This window comes from Leucopleurus acutus (genome assembly GCF_964270905.1).
Source record: "Leucopleurus acutus genome assembly, chromosome: 5".
NCBI lineage: Eukaryota > Metazoa > Chordata > Mammalia > Artiodactyla > Delphinidae > Leucopleurus > Leucopleurus acutus.
The window spans coordinates 112,379,385-112,393,616 of record NC_139147.1 but is presented as its reverse complement, the minus strand read 5'-3'; positions in this window follow the sequence as shown (position 1 = coordinate 112,393,616).

Genomic DNA, 14,232 nt, shown 5'->3' with positions numbered 1-14,232 from the left:
GAATAAAATTTGAAGTAGGATGAGTTTCCCAAGTAGAAACCAAGCCCGCTTTGAGTTTGTAATTAGGGTAGACTTCTTACTGAGCGCGTGGCCACTTAAAATAATTTCTGAAATAAAGTTGGAATAAATACAATAAACAAATACAGATAGTCCAGAACTGCCTTGACTATATCAAAAGAAGTATAGGATTTTTAAAAATTTTTAAATAGTCTCCTAATGCCTAACTTATTTCAGAGTAATGGTTCAGAATACTGGTGTCCAAACCAAAAAATTATCACATGTAAATTAATCTGAATGCCATAGGGACTTTTTACAAGTGACCTTTTGCACATGTGAAATACCGGCTTTGTTTTTACATTTTTAACAGCCTTTTTGAATTAGATGGCAAGCCAACCCTCTTTTCTTGGGGCAGCATCACCATTCGGTTGGCTCCAGAAAACTGCAGTGGTTCAGTTAGACACCCACACTTCTCACTGAATAGTCGTCCTCTAAAAACAATGAGGCAATTCATTGCCCAAGTGTCCTCCAGGGACAGAAAACACCAGTCCCAAGCTGAAATCTTCAAATAAGGGAGCCTTTCAATGTTTGTCTAAAACTCTCTTACCCACCCACAAAAAGAACAGAGACCATTTACCACTAGGGGAGTGGACTGGAACAGAAGACAGGGAGAAGGGAAAGCAGAAAACTGATACTTGTTTATCTGATTCTTCAAACTGAACTCTAAAGCCAGTATTAATCATGGGCAGAAGTATGTCTTGTTCAAACAGCACAGATGCTGGCTGGCTGTGGGGCTCTGGGCTGTATTTGAATGGAGCTGAGGGAAGTCTCTGGGTGCCACCTCTTCGTGCCTTATCATGTTCAAAGTGGATTAACCTTACAGAGCAGGGATCTGTTTCTGTAACAAGTCATGACGGCTGACTGTGCACTTTCTGCCCCACAAGAAGGAAGGTATTACTGCCATTGAATTTAAGCCTTGATGACTCGGCACGCTGCACTTTATTCCTAGTGACTGGGAAGAGAAAAATTCAGCATCCAGGCTTTTTTTTTGTGGGGCAGGGATGGTTGGCCCCCGGAACAAGTCATAAACATTTTCGAAGTACTGTCTTCTATTTAGTCCTGAATCTTAGTTTATGCTTCAGTACTCTAGCTTATTATTATTGCCTACTATGGGCTTGTTTTTTCCACCACATGGTGAACTTCTCAAGTAAAAGACTGTGTATTTTCTTGCGTGTGATCCTCCATCTTACCCCCAGCGCTGGGCATCCCAGTGTTTGGAACTCTACAGGTACTTACTTAATAATTGCTGAGTGAGTGAATATTTGAAAACCTCTCCTGCTAGCAGGAACAAGTTGATAGCTACCCCTAAATGGATGTTAATAATCTGGAAATACCTTTTTTTTCCTGCTTGCCTACTGACTCCAACTATTTCCTGAGGTCAGACAGGAGAGGCAATCTTGTCATTATTACAATGACTATATATTGATGAAAAAGCCATACTTTTGTACTTCCTAAGTCCAAGTACATCTCATTCATTTGTTGCTTTTCAACGAGTAGTCCTGAGATATGTTCTTACTCTAGAATATCAAAGCAGGAAGGTCTTGCTAGGAAGGTTTCCTAATCCAATTTATTATACCTGTGAGAAAACTGAGACCTACACAGGTGAGATGACTGGCCCAGAGTATCTTTGTTACAAAGCCAAGGCTAGGATTCAGGTCTCTCTCTTCCAGTGACTGTGACACCAGGGGCCAACCTTTTCATTTACAAATCAATAACAAGCACTGAAGCATTAAATCCCTCACCCCATAATCCATATACTGCAAGTCAGGACAGAGCAGGGCTAGGAGAGCAGTATATGAGGTCCTAGTGTAACGGAAAGTGGGGTCCGGCTGATCAGCGCTCAGAATCCATTAAAGGGGCAAGGCTGGTGGAAAGGAAAATTTGCTTTTTTCTATTTATTTATTTTTGGCTGCGTTGGGTCTTTGTTGCTGCACGCGGGCTTTCTCTAGTTGTAGGGAACGGGGGCTACTCTTCGTTGCCGTGCACAGGCTTCTCATTGCGGTGGCTTCTCTTGTTGTGGAGCACGGGCTCTAGGTGCACAGGCTTCGGTAGTTGTGGCTCATGGGCTCTAGCGTGCAGGCTCAGTAGTTGTAGCACACGGGCTCAGTTGCTCCGCGGCATGTGGGATCTTCCCGGACCAGGGCTCGAACCTGTGTCCCCTGCATTGACAGGCGGATTCTTAACCACTGCGCCACCAGGGAAGTCCTGTAAAGTTTGCTTTATTTTGGATGCCAGCAACCAGGAGAAGGACGTGCTCCTGTTCAAAGGCAGACTCCTCCCCCACCCCCCACCCCTGCTACTGACAACCAGCGGGCAGGAGCTTTTATAGACAGAGGGAGGGGCTACATGCAGAAACAGAGCAGTCAGCTCTGACAGTCGTCTTGAAATTGGTCATGCGGTGGTCTGCGTTGTCTTGATTGTTTTAAGTACAGTTCATCTCCAGTTCCAGGCTCGGTTTGTTCCCATTTCCTTGAGGCCAGTTCTCAGAATTCTGGCAGCTTAAGTCATGGCTACAGCCTTGTCATCATGCAGTTAACTTCTTCCACCTGATGGGGGTTTCAGTATCTACAAGACAGCTCACAGGATATGGCTCAGAATATTATCTATAGCCCTTGAGAAGGAGTTAAAGGTCCTTGACTTTGCTTACTGACTAAACTATTATTGTTTTGTCCTGTCTAACTGCTTTTCCTCTGCTCTTGTATTTTTTCACTTCTCTGATTAAACTTATTATTTGACTAAAGTTTTTCCACAGACAAAAGGCAGATGGGGGACATGGATGGGAAGGACGATAAGGTCCTGCTCCGTTTCACTAGTGCTAGTGAGGATTTGTAAATTTTCCCCATGACTTCTATGAATGGTATATGCACACATACTCTGTCTGTGGTTCCCACAATGAATTAGGGAAGTGTGGAATATCACAATTTGGAGGGATCTTAGATCCCACTGAGCTGAACCCTTCCTTGGTCTTGGCTATTACACCTCCAGTGACTGGGAACTCATATGCACAACTTTCTGTTCTTAGCATATTGTTGAACAGATCTAACAATTAGAAAGTTCATTCTTTACACCAAACCTACATCTATGCAACTTTCCCTCACTGGCTCAACTTGTATCCTCTGGGGTTAGGGTCTAAGAACAGGTCTAAGCCCTCTTGAGTATGCCAGGACAGGCACCATATGAACAAATGTCATTGTCTCTCATCTCTCTTTCAGAATAAATATCTGTCTACTATATTCTTATTGTCATAGGAACTGTGACAATTGGACATGATCCAATGGTCGATGCATAAAGAATAACTTTTAACTACCTAGAAAATAACCCAGAAAACAAAATAATGCAAAAACATACAAAATGGTAACAATTCACAAATTAAATAAATACAAAACGACATGAAAAGTAATAAAAAAAAACAAACCAATTTATATTTATAATAAAGGTAATCAATTCCCGAAACAAAGATAAGCACCCTGGGAGTAAAATTGAAGGGGGTAGAGAGAGTTTGAGATGAAGAATTTCTGCACAGCTTGCTCAACTAAAACTGTTAAGCAGCCCTTTAGTGATAGCAATAGTTTTCATGTCTCTGAGGTATAAGATTCTAACATAAAAACTAGAATTGAAAAACCTACAGAGAACTTTGGCCTCTGCAAGTATGACTCAAAGCCATTTTGTGTATGAGGTGGCTACCACATTGCATTAGTTGTTTCAGAAAATTATGAGATAAAAAAGTTTAGGATGACTGCAAAGAGTTGAGGAAGTAATCAAAGGATTGACCACATTTATGTCTGAAGCACTGAAAATTGAATGTTTGCTAACATCTCCAGTTTCCAGTGGTTTCAGGGACAGAACCAATAAGTCTCAACGTCCATCTTTAGTTAGCCTCCTACTTACATTTTTAAGAAAACAAAAGTTCCTGTAAACTAGAATTAGAACAAGAGAGTAGAGAAGTTCATTCAAATTTTGCTGAGCATGCAAGTTGAGGGTTGGGCAACAGCCAACAGAACAAATATGTAAAGCAGAGTAAGGCATTAGGGAGCTCCTTTGAACTTTGGGAGAGAAAATAAAGTATAAAAATAACTATGAAAAAGGTAATTGTGATCTTTCCTAAATTGTGGACTTCTGTAACTGTGCACAGAGCTTTTACAAAGATTTCTTCATCCAACCCACCTTCCCCAGAGTCCAAATATATGATAGTACAAGAAGCATTATTTGAATATGTTTTTGATTGAAAAATACAATTAAAGTAACATGAAGAGATAATATTGTTTTTCAGTAGGTAAAAGATACATTGGATCAGTGCCCCCTTTGGGACTTCTCTTCAATAGGAAGATTGCTGTTTCCAGGCAGTCTGATTACCACTCCTGATGACATTCTTTCAAACAAAAATGTTTCACTTCCTCCTTTTTCCTTCTTTCCTCCTAGTGTTTTGGACTCCTTATTTATTTATTTTTAATTTTTTTTACATCTTTATTGGAGTATAATTGCTTCACAATGGTGTGTCAGTTTCTACCCTACAACAAAGTGAATCAGTTATACAAATACATATGTTCCCATATCTCTTCCCTCTTGCATCTCCCTCCCTCCCACCCTCCCTATCCCACCCCTCCAGATGGTCACAAAGCATCGAGCTGATCTTCCTGTGCTATGCGGCTGCTCCCCACTAGCTATCTATTCTACATTTGGGAGTGCATACATGTCCATGCCACTCTCTCACCCTGTCACAGCTTACACTTCCCCCTCCCCGTATCCTCAAGTCCGTTCTCTAGTAGGTCTGTGTCTTTATTCCTGTCTTACCCCTAGGTTCTTCATGACATTATTTTTTTTCTTAAATTCCATATATATGTGCTAGCATACGGTATTTGTCTTTCTCTTTCTGACTTACTTCACTCTGTATGACAGACTCTAGGTCCATCCACCTCATTACAAATAGTTCAGTTTCATTTCTTTTTATGGCTGAGTAATATTCCATTGTATATATGTGCCATATCGTCTTTATCCATTCATCTGATGATGGACACTTAGCTTGTTTCCATCTCTGGGCTATTGTAAATAGAGCTGCAAAGAACATTTTGGTACATGACTCTTTTTGACTTATGGTTTTCTCAGGGTATATGCCCAGTAGTGGGATTGCTGGGTCATATGGTAGTTCTATTTGTAGTTTTTTAAGGAACCTCCATACTGTTCTTCATAGTGGCTGTATCAATTCACATTCCCACCAGCAGTGCCAGAGTGTTCCCTTTTCTCCACACCCTCTCCAGCGTTTATTGTTTCTAGATTTTTTGATGATGGCCATTCTGACTGGTGTGAGATGATATCTCATTGTAGTTTTGATTTGCATTTCTCCAATGATTAATGATGTTGAGCATTCTTTCATGTGTTTGTTGGCAGTCTGTATATCTTCTTTGGACAAATGACTATTTAGGTCTTCTGCCCATTTTTGGATTGGGTTGTTTGGTTTTTTGTTATTAAGCTGCATGAGCTGCTTATAAATTTTGGAGATTAATCCTTTGTCAGTTGCTTCATTTGCAAATATTTTCTCCCATTCTGAGGGTTGTCTTTTGGTTTATTTATGGTTTCCTTGGCTGTGCAAAAGCTTTGAAGTTTCATTAGGTCCCATTTGTTTATTTTTGTTTTTATTTCCATTTCTGTAGGAGGTGGGTCAAGAAGGATCTTGCTGTGATTTATGTCATAGAGTGTTCTGCCTATGTTTTCCTCTAAGAGTTTGATAGTTTCTGGCCTTACATTTAGGTCTTTAATCCATTTTGAGCTTATTTTTGTGTATGGTGTTAGGGAGTGATCTAATCTCATACTTTTACATGTAGATGTCCACTTTTCCCAGCACCGCTTATTGAAGAGGCTATCCTTTCTCCACTATACATTCCTGCCTCCTTGATCAAAGATAAGGTGACCATATGTGCATGGGTTTATCTCTGGGCTTTCTATCCTGTTCCATTGATCTATCTTTCTGTTTTTGTGCCAGTACCATACTGTCTTGATTACTGTAGCTTTGTTGTATTGTCTGAAGTCAGGGAGCCTGATTCCTCCAGATCCATTTTTCATTCTCAAGATTGCTTTGGCTATTTGGGGTCTTTTGTGTTTCCAAACAAATTGTGAATTTTTTTGTTCTAGTTCTGTGAAAAATGCCAGTGGTAGTTTGATAGGGATTGCATTGAATCTGTAGATTGCTTTGGGTAGTAGAATCATTTTCACAATGTTGATTCTTCCCATCCAAGAACATGGTATATCTCTCCATCTATTTGTATCATCTTTAATTTCTTTCATCAGTGTCTTATAATTTTCTGCATACACGTCTTTTGTCTCCTTAGGTAGGTTTATTCCTAGATATTTTATTCTTTTTGTTGCAGTGGTAAATGGGAGTGTTTTCTAGATTTCACTTTCAGATTTTTCATCATTAGTGTATAGGGATGCCAGCGATTTCTGTGCATTAATTTTGTATCCTGCTACTTTACCAAATTCATTGATTAGCTCTAGTGGTTTTCTGGTAGCATCTTTAGGATTCTCTATGTATAGTATCATGTCATCTGCAAATAGTAACAGCTTTACTTCTTCTTTTCCGATTTGGATTCCTTTTATTTCCTTTTCTTCTCTGATTGCTGTGGCTAAAACTTCCAAACCTATGTTGAATAAGAGTGGTGAGAGTGGGCAACCTTGTCTTGTTCCTGATCTTAGTGGAAATGTTTTCAGTTTTTCACCATTGAGGATGATGTTGGCTGTGGGGTTGTCATATATGGCCTTTATTATGTTGAGGAGTGTTCCCTCTATGCCTACTTTCTGCAGGGCTTTTATCATAAATGGGTGTTGAATTCTGTCGAAAGCTTTCTCTGCATCTACTGAGATGATCATATGGTTTTTCTCCTTCAATTTGTTAATATGGTGTATCATGTTGATTCATTTGCATATATTGAAGAATCCTTGCATTTCTGGAATAAACCCCACTTGATCATGGTGTATGATTCGTTTAATGTGCCATTGGATTCTGTTTGCTAGTATTTTGTTGAGGATTTTTACATCTTTGTTCATCAGTGATATTGGCCTGTAGAATTCTTTTTTTGTGATATCTTTGTCTGGTTTTGGTATCAGAGTGATGGTTGCATCGTTGAATGAGTTTGGGAGTGTTCCTCCCTCTGCTATATTTTGGAAGAGTTTAAGAAGGATGGGTGTTAGCTCTTCTCTAAATGTTTGATAGAATTCGCCTGTGAATCCATGTGGTCCTGGGCTTTTGTTTGTTGGAAGATTTTTAATCACAGTTTCCATTTCAGTGCTTGTGATTGGTCTGTTCATATTTTCTATTTCTTCCTCATTCAGTCTTTGCAGTTGTGCATTTCTAAGAATTTGTCCATTTCTTCCAGGTTGTCCATTTTATTGGCATAGAGTTGCTTGTAGTAATCTCTCATGATCTTTTGTATTGCTGCAGTGTCAGTTGTTACTTCTCCTTTTTCATTTCTACTTCTGTTGATTTGAGTCTTCTCCCTTTGTTTCTTGAGGAGTCTGGCTAATGGTTTATCAATTTTGTTTATCTTCTCAAAGAACCAGCTTTTAATTTTATTGATCTTTGCTATCATTTCCTTCCTTTCTTTTTCATTTATTTCTGATCTGATTTTTATGATTTCTTTCCTTCTGCTAACTTTGGAGTTTTTATGTTCTTCTTTCTCTAATTGCTTTAGGTGCAAGGATAGGTTGTTTATTTGAGATGTTTCCTGTTTCTTAAGGTAGGATTGTATTGCTATAAACTTCCCTCTTGGAACTGCTTTTGCTGCATCCCATAGGTTTTGGGTCATCATGTCTCCATTGTCATTTGTTTCTAGGTATTTTTTTATTTCCTGTTTGATTTCTTCACTGATCACTTCGTTATTAAGTAGTGTATTGTTTAGCCTCCATGTGTTTGTATTTTTTACAGATCTTTTCCTGTAATTGATATCTAGTCTCATAGCATTTTGGTCGGAAAAGATACTTGATACAATTTCAATTTTCTTAAATTTATCAAGGCTTGATTTGTGACGCAGGATGTTATCTATCCTGGAGAATGTTCCATGAGCACATGAGAAAAATGTGTATTCTGTTGTTTTTGGATGGAATGTCCTATAAATATCAATTAAGTCCATCTTGTTTAATGTATCATTTAAAGCTTGTGTTTCCTTATTTATTTTCATTTTGGATGATCTGTCCATTGGTGAAAGTGGGGTGTTAAAGTCCCCTACTATGAATGTGTTACTGTCGATTTCACCTTTTATGGCTGTTAGTATTTGCCTTATGTATTGAAGTGCTCCTATGTTTGTACATAAATATTTACAATTGTTATATCTTCTTCTTGGATCGACCCCTTGATCATTATGTAGTGTCCTTCTTTGTCTCTTCTAATAGTCTTTATTTTAAAGTCTATTTTGTCTGATATGAGAATTGCTACTCCAGTTTTCTTTTTGTTTCCATTTGCATGGAATATCTTTTTCCATCCCCTTAGTTTCAGTCTGTATGTGTCTCTAGGTCTGAAGTGGGTCTCTTGTAGACAGCAAATATATGGATCTTGTTTTTGTATCCATTCAGCCAATCTGTGTCTTTTGGTGAGAGCATTTAGTCCATTTACATTTAAGGTAATTCTCGATATGTATGTTCCTATTCCCATTTTCTTAATTTTTTCGGGTTCGTTATTGTAGGTCTTTTCCTTCTCTTGTCTCTCCTGCCTAGAGAAGTTCCTTTAGCATTTGTTGTAAAGCTGGTTTGGTGGTGCTGAATTCTCTTAGCTTTTGCTTGTGTGTAAAAGTTTTAATTTCTCCGTTAAATCTGAATGAGGTCCTTGCCGGTTAGAGTAATCTTGGTTGCAGGTTTTTCTCCTTCATCACTTTAAATATGTCCTGCCACTCCCTTCTGGCATGCAGAGTTTGTGCTGAAAGATCAGCTGTTAACCTTATGGGGATTCACTTGTGTGTTATTTGTTGCCTTTCCCTTGGTGTTGTTAATACATTTTCTCTGAACTTAATTTTTGATAGTTTGATTAATATGTGTCTTGGCATGTTTTTCTTTGGATTTATCCTTATGGGACTCTCTGTGCTTCCTCGAGTTGATTGACTATTTCCTTTCCCGTATTAGGGAAATTTTCAACTATTATCTCCTGAAATATTTTCTCAGTCCCTTTCTTTTTCTCTTGTTCTTCTGGGACCCCTATAATTTGAATGTTGGTGCATTTAACGTTGTCCCAGAAGTCTCTGAGACTGTCCTCAGTTCTTTTCATTCTTTTTTCTTTATTCTGCTCTGCAGTAGTTATTTCCACTATTTTATCTTCCAGGTCACTTATCTGTTCTTCTGACTCAATTATTATGCTATTGATTCCTTTTAGAGTATTCTTAATTTTATTTATTGTTTTGTTCATCACTGTTTGTTTGCTCTTTACTTCTTCTCTGTCCTAGTTAAATGTTTCTTGCTAAACTCTGCTCTCCCACCTCAGAGGCACAGGCCTGACACCGGCTGAGCACCAAGAACCTTTCAGTCACACTGCTCAGAAAAAAATCAAAGAAATAAAAATAAACTTATTAAAATAAAAAATTTTAAAAAATATGAAAAATAAAAAGTAATTTAACCAAAAAGACAAAAAGAAAGAAGAGAGCAACCAAAACAAATCCACCGATGATTAGTTCAAGATGGAGGAATAGAAGGACGTGCTCTCACTCCCTCTTGCAAGAACACCAGAATCACAACTAACTACTGAACAATTATTGACAGGAAGACACTGGAACTCACCAAAAAAGATATCCCACATCCAAAGACAAAGGAGAAGCCACAATAAGATGGTAGGAGGAGCACAATCACAGTAAAAATCAAATCCCATAACTGCTGGGTGGGGGACTCACATCCTGGAGAACACTTATACCACAGAAGTCCACCCATTGGAGTGAAGGTTCTGAACCCCACATCAGGCTTCCCAATCTGGGGGTCCGGCAATGTGAGGAGGAATTCCTAGAGAATCAGACATTTATAGCTAGCGGGATATGATTGCAGGACTTCGACAGGACTGGGGGAACAGAGAATCCACTTTTGGAGGGCACACACAAAGCAGTGTGCGCATTGGGACCCAGGGGAAGGAGCAGTGACCCCATAGGGAAGTGAACCAGAGAAACCTGCTGGGATTGGGGGGTCTCTTACAGAGGATGGGGGTGGCTGTGGCTCACTGAGAGGAAAAGACACTGGCAGCAGAAGTTCTGGGAAGTACTCATTGGCTTGAGCCCTCCCAGAGTCTGCATTTTAGCACCACTGAAGAGCCCAGATAGGCTCCAGTGTTGGGTCGCCTCAGGCCAAACAACCAACAGGGAGTGAACCCAGCCCCACCCATCAGCAGACAAGTAGACTAAAGTTTTACTGAGCTCTGCCCACCAGAGCAACACCCAGCTCTACCCACCACCAGTCCCTCCCATCAGGAAACTTGCACAAGCCTCTTAGATAGCCTCATCCACCAGAGGGTAGAGAGCAGAAGCAAGAAGAACAACAATCCTGCAGCCTGTGGAACAAAAACCACATTCACAGAAAGATAGACCAGATAAAAAGGCAGAGGGCTATGTACCAGATGAAGAAAAAAATAAAACCCCAGAAAAACAACTAAATGAAGTGGAGATAGGCAACCTTCCAGAAAAAGAATTCAGAATAATGATAGTGAAGATGATCCAGGACTTTGGAAAAAGAATGGGCACAAAGATCGAAAAGATACAAGAAATGTTTAACGAAGACATAGAAGCATTAAAGATCAAAGAAACAGAGATGAACAATACAATATCTGAAATGAAAAATACACTAGAAAGAATCAATAGCACAATAACTGAGGCAGAAGAACCGATAAATGACCTGGAAGACAGAATGGTGGAATTCACTGCTGTGGAACATAATAAAGAAAAAGGAACAAAAAGAAATGAAGACGGCCTAAGAGATATCTGAGAGAACATTAAACACAACAACATTCACATTATAGGGGTCCCAGAAGGAGGAGAGAGACAGAAAGGACCCATGAAAATATTTGAAGTGATTATAGTCATACACTTCCCCAACATGGGAAAGGAAACAGCCACCCAAGTCCAGGAAGCGCAGAGAGTCCCATACAGGATAAACCTAAGGAGAAAAACGCCAAGACACATAGTAAACAAATTGGCAAAAATTAAAGACAAAGAAAAATTATTGAAAGCAGCAAGGGAAAAATGACAAATAACGTAAAAGGGAACTCTCATAAAGTTAACAGATGTTATCTCAGCAGAAACTCTACATGCCAGAAGGGAGTGGCATGATATACTTAAAGTGATGAAAGGGAAGAACCTACAACCAAGATAACTCTACCTGGCAAGGATGTCTTTCAGATTTGACAGAGAAATCAAAAGCTTTACAGACAAGCAAAAGCTAAGAGAATTCAGCACCACCAAACCAGCTCTACAACAAATGCTAAAGGAACTTCTCTGAGTGGGAAACACAAGAGAAGAAATGGACCTACAAAAGCAAGCCCAAAATAATTAAGAAAATGGTAACAGGGACATACATATCAATAATTACTTTAAATGTGAATGGATTAAATGCTCCAACCAAAAGACACAGGCTTGCTGAATGGATACAAAAACAAGACCCATATATATGCTGCCTCCAAGAGACCCACTTAAGACCTAGGGACACATTCAGACTGAAAGTGAGAGGATGGGAAAAGATATTTCATGGAAATGGAAATCAAAAGAAAGTTGGAGTAGCAATTCTCATATCAGATAAAATAGACTTTAAAATAAAGAATGTTACAAGAGATAAGAAAGGACACTACATAATGATCAAGGGATCAGTCCAAGAAGATATCACAATTATAAATATATATGCACCCAACATAGGAGCACCTCAATACATAAGGCAGCTGCTAACAGCTCTAAAAGAGGAAATCGACAGTAGCACAATAATAGTGGGGGACATTAACACCTCACTTACACCAATGGACAGATCATCCAAACAGAAAATTAATGAGGAAACACAAGCTTTAAATGACACAATAGACCAGATGATTTAATTGATATTTCTAGGACATTCCATCCAAAACCTGAAGATTACACTTTCGTGTCAAGTGCACACAGAACATTCTCCAGGATAGATCACATCTTGGGTCACAAATCAAGCCTCTGAATTCTAAGACTATGCTACATCTCTGCATTTTGAAGTTACTCTTTGGTGCCCTTAAATACTACTTTGTAATTTCACTCACAAATAATTTACTTATAGAAAAATATGTATTTTCGTAGGTTTTTCATATTTCCTAGCTATTGCTCTGTTTTATTTTTTCATATTACATTTCTAATTGGTTAGTACTTGTATTAACACTCATATGTCTCATACTTTGTAGATCTCCTGGATATTTTAGGCAATGGGATAATGCAACTATGGAGAGTTTTATCTTTTCCTTTCCAATTCCTATATCTTTTATTTCATTTGGTTTTCTTATTGCTTGTGCTACAACTTCCATTATAATGTTGAATAGAAGCAGTGGTAGAAGATGGCCTTTTCTTGTTCCTGAGTTTAATGCTTTTCCTTCAAAACTTTCACCGCTATGCATGATGTTTGTTCTTTAGTGGAATGCAGAGAGGTTTCCTTGTTAATTGTTGGTTTATTAATACTTTATGTATTTTCTTGCATCAATTTTGGTAAGTTGTTTTTTAAAGAAAAGTATCCATTTTGCCTGAGTATTCAAATGCATTGGCATACAGTGCAGTATTCTTTATGATTTAAAAAATCTCTATCATTATGCCCTTCTATTTTGGTTCTTTCTAATACTTTTTATATCATTTTTTTCCTAGAGGTATTTTGCTGAATATTTATCTATCTATTATTGATTTCAAAGAAACTGATTCTTATGTTAATTATTTCTATTCTTTTTAATTCATTAATATTTGCCTTAATCATTATTATTTATTCTTTCAATTTACTTTAGGCTTAACTTGTTTTCAATATTGGCTTTTTTTAATAGGAGTATTTAAATTTGAGTTTGTAAATTTACTTCTAAGAGCTAACTTGTATTCCTAAGTTTTGATATATTGTATATTCACTTTTTCTTGATTGTAAATAGCTTATAATTTTCACTATGATTTCCTCTTAACCCATGAATTATTTTCCCATTATTTTTTAGTTTAAAAAACTGTTCATTGTCTTCTTTATTATTAATTTGTATGTAAATCACAATGTAGTCAGAAATAGTCTATATATTAATTTTTTAACATGTTGAGACTACTTTTGAAAATTAATATATGATCATTTTTGGCTAGTGTCCATGTGTACATAAAAATATAAAAACTTCTCTTGATGAAGTCATGGATCTCTGTTTATCTATTAGAATAAAGTTCTTAATTGTGCCATTCGTAACCTCTATATTTTTACTAATCTTAAATTTGCTCAACTATTGCTTTTTAAACAGAGTTTTGTTAAATTCTCTTACCATGATGGTAAAATTTATCCATTTATATTTATAATTCTAGAGGTTTATTTTGGATCATATATTTTGAAATTATGTTTTCAAGTGCATTCAAGTTTATTATTATCACATATTCTTATTTGATTGTTTCTTTTATCATTATGTGGCACCTGTCTTTATTCCTATTAAAAGCAAACACTACCAATTTGCTTTATTTTTGTCTTAATATTTTTGACATTAATAGAGTCATTAACTTTCTTTTGGCTCAAGATTGCATCATATATATTTGTCAATTGCTTTATTTATTTATTTATTTTTTTGGTACGCGGGCCTCTCACTGTTGTGGCCTCTCCCGTTGCAGAGCGCAGGCTCAGCGGCCATGGCTCACGGGCCCAGCCGCTCTGCGGCATGTGGGATCCTCCCGGACCGGGGCACGAACCCGTGTCCCCTGCAATGGCAGGCGGACTCGGAACTACTGCGCCACCAGGGAAGCCCAATTGCTTTATTTTTAATTTTCCACCTTTTAATTATGTTTCTTATAAGCAACATATAGCTTATATAGTTAGTTTTTTAAAAATCCAAACAGAAAACTACTTTTTAATATAGAAAGTTTAAATTTATTTACATTTATTATGATATATATGATTTATGGTTAATTGAGTAATTATAATTACAAATAAATTTAAATTTTTTCAATTTGTATTTCTATTATATCCATAGTATTTTCTACTTTTTCTTTTTTTATTTAAAAT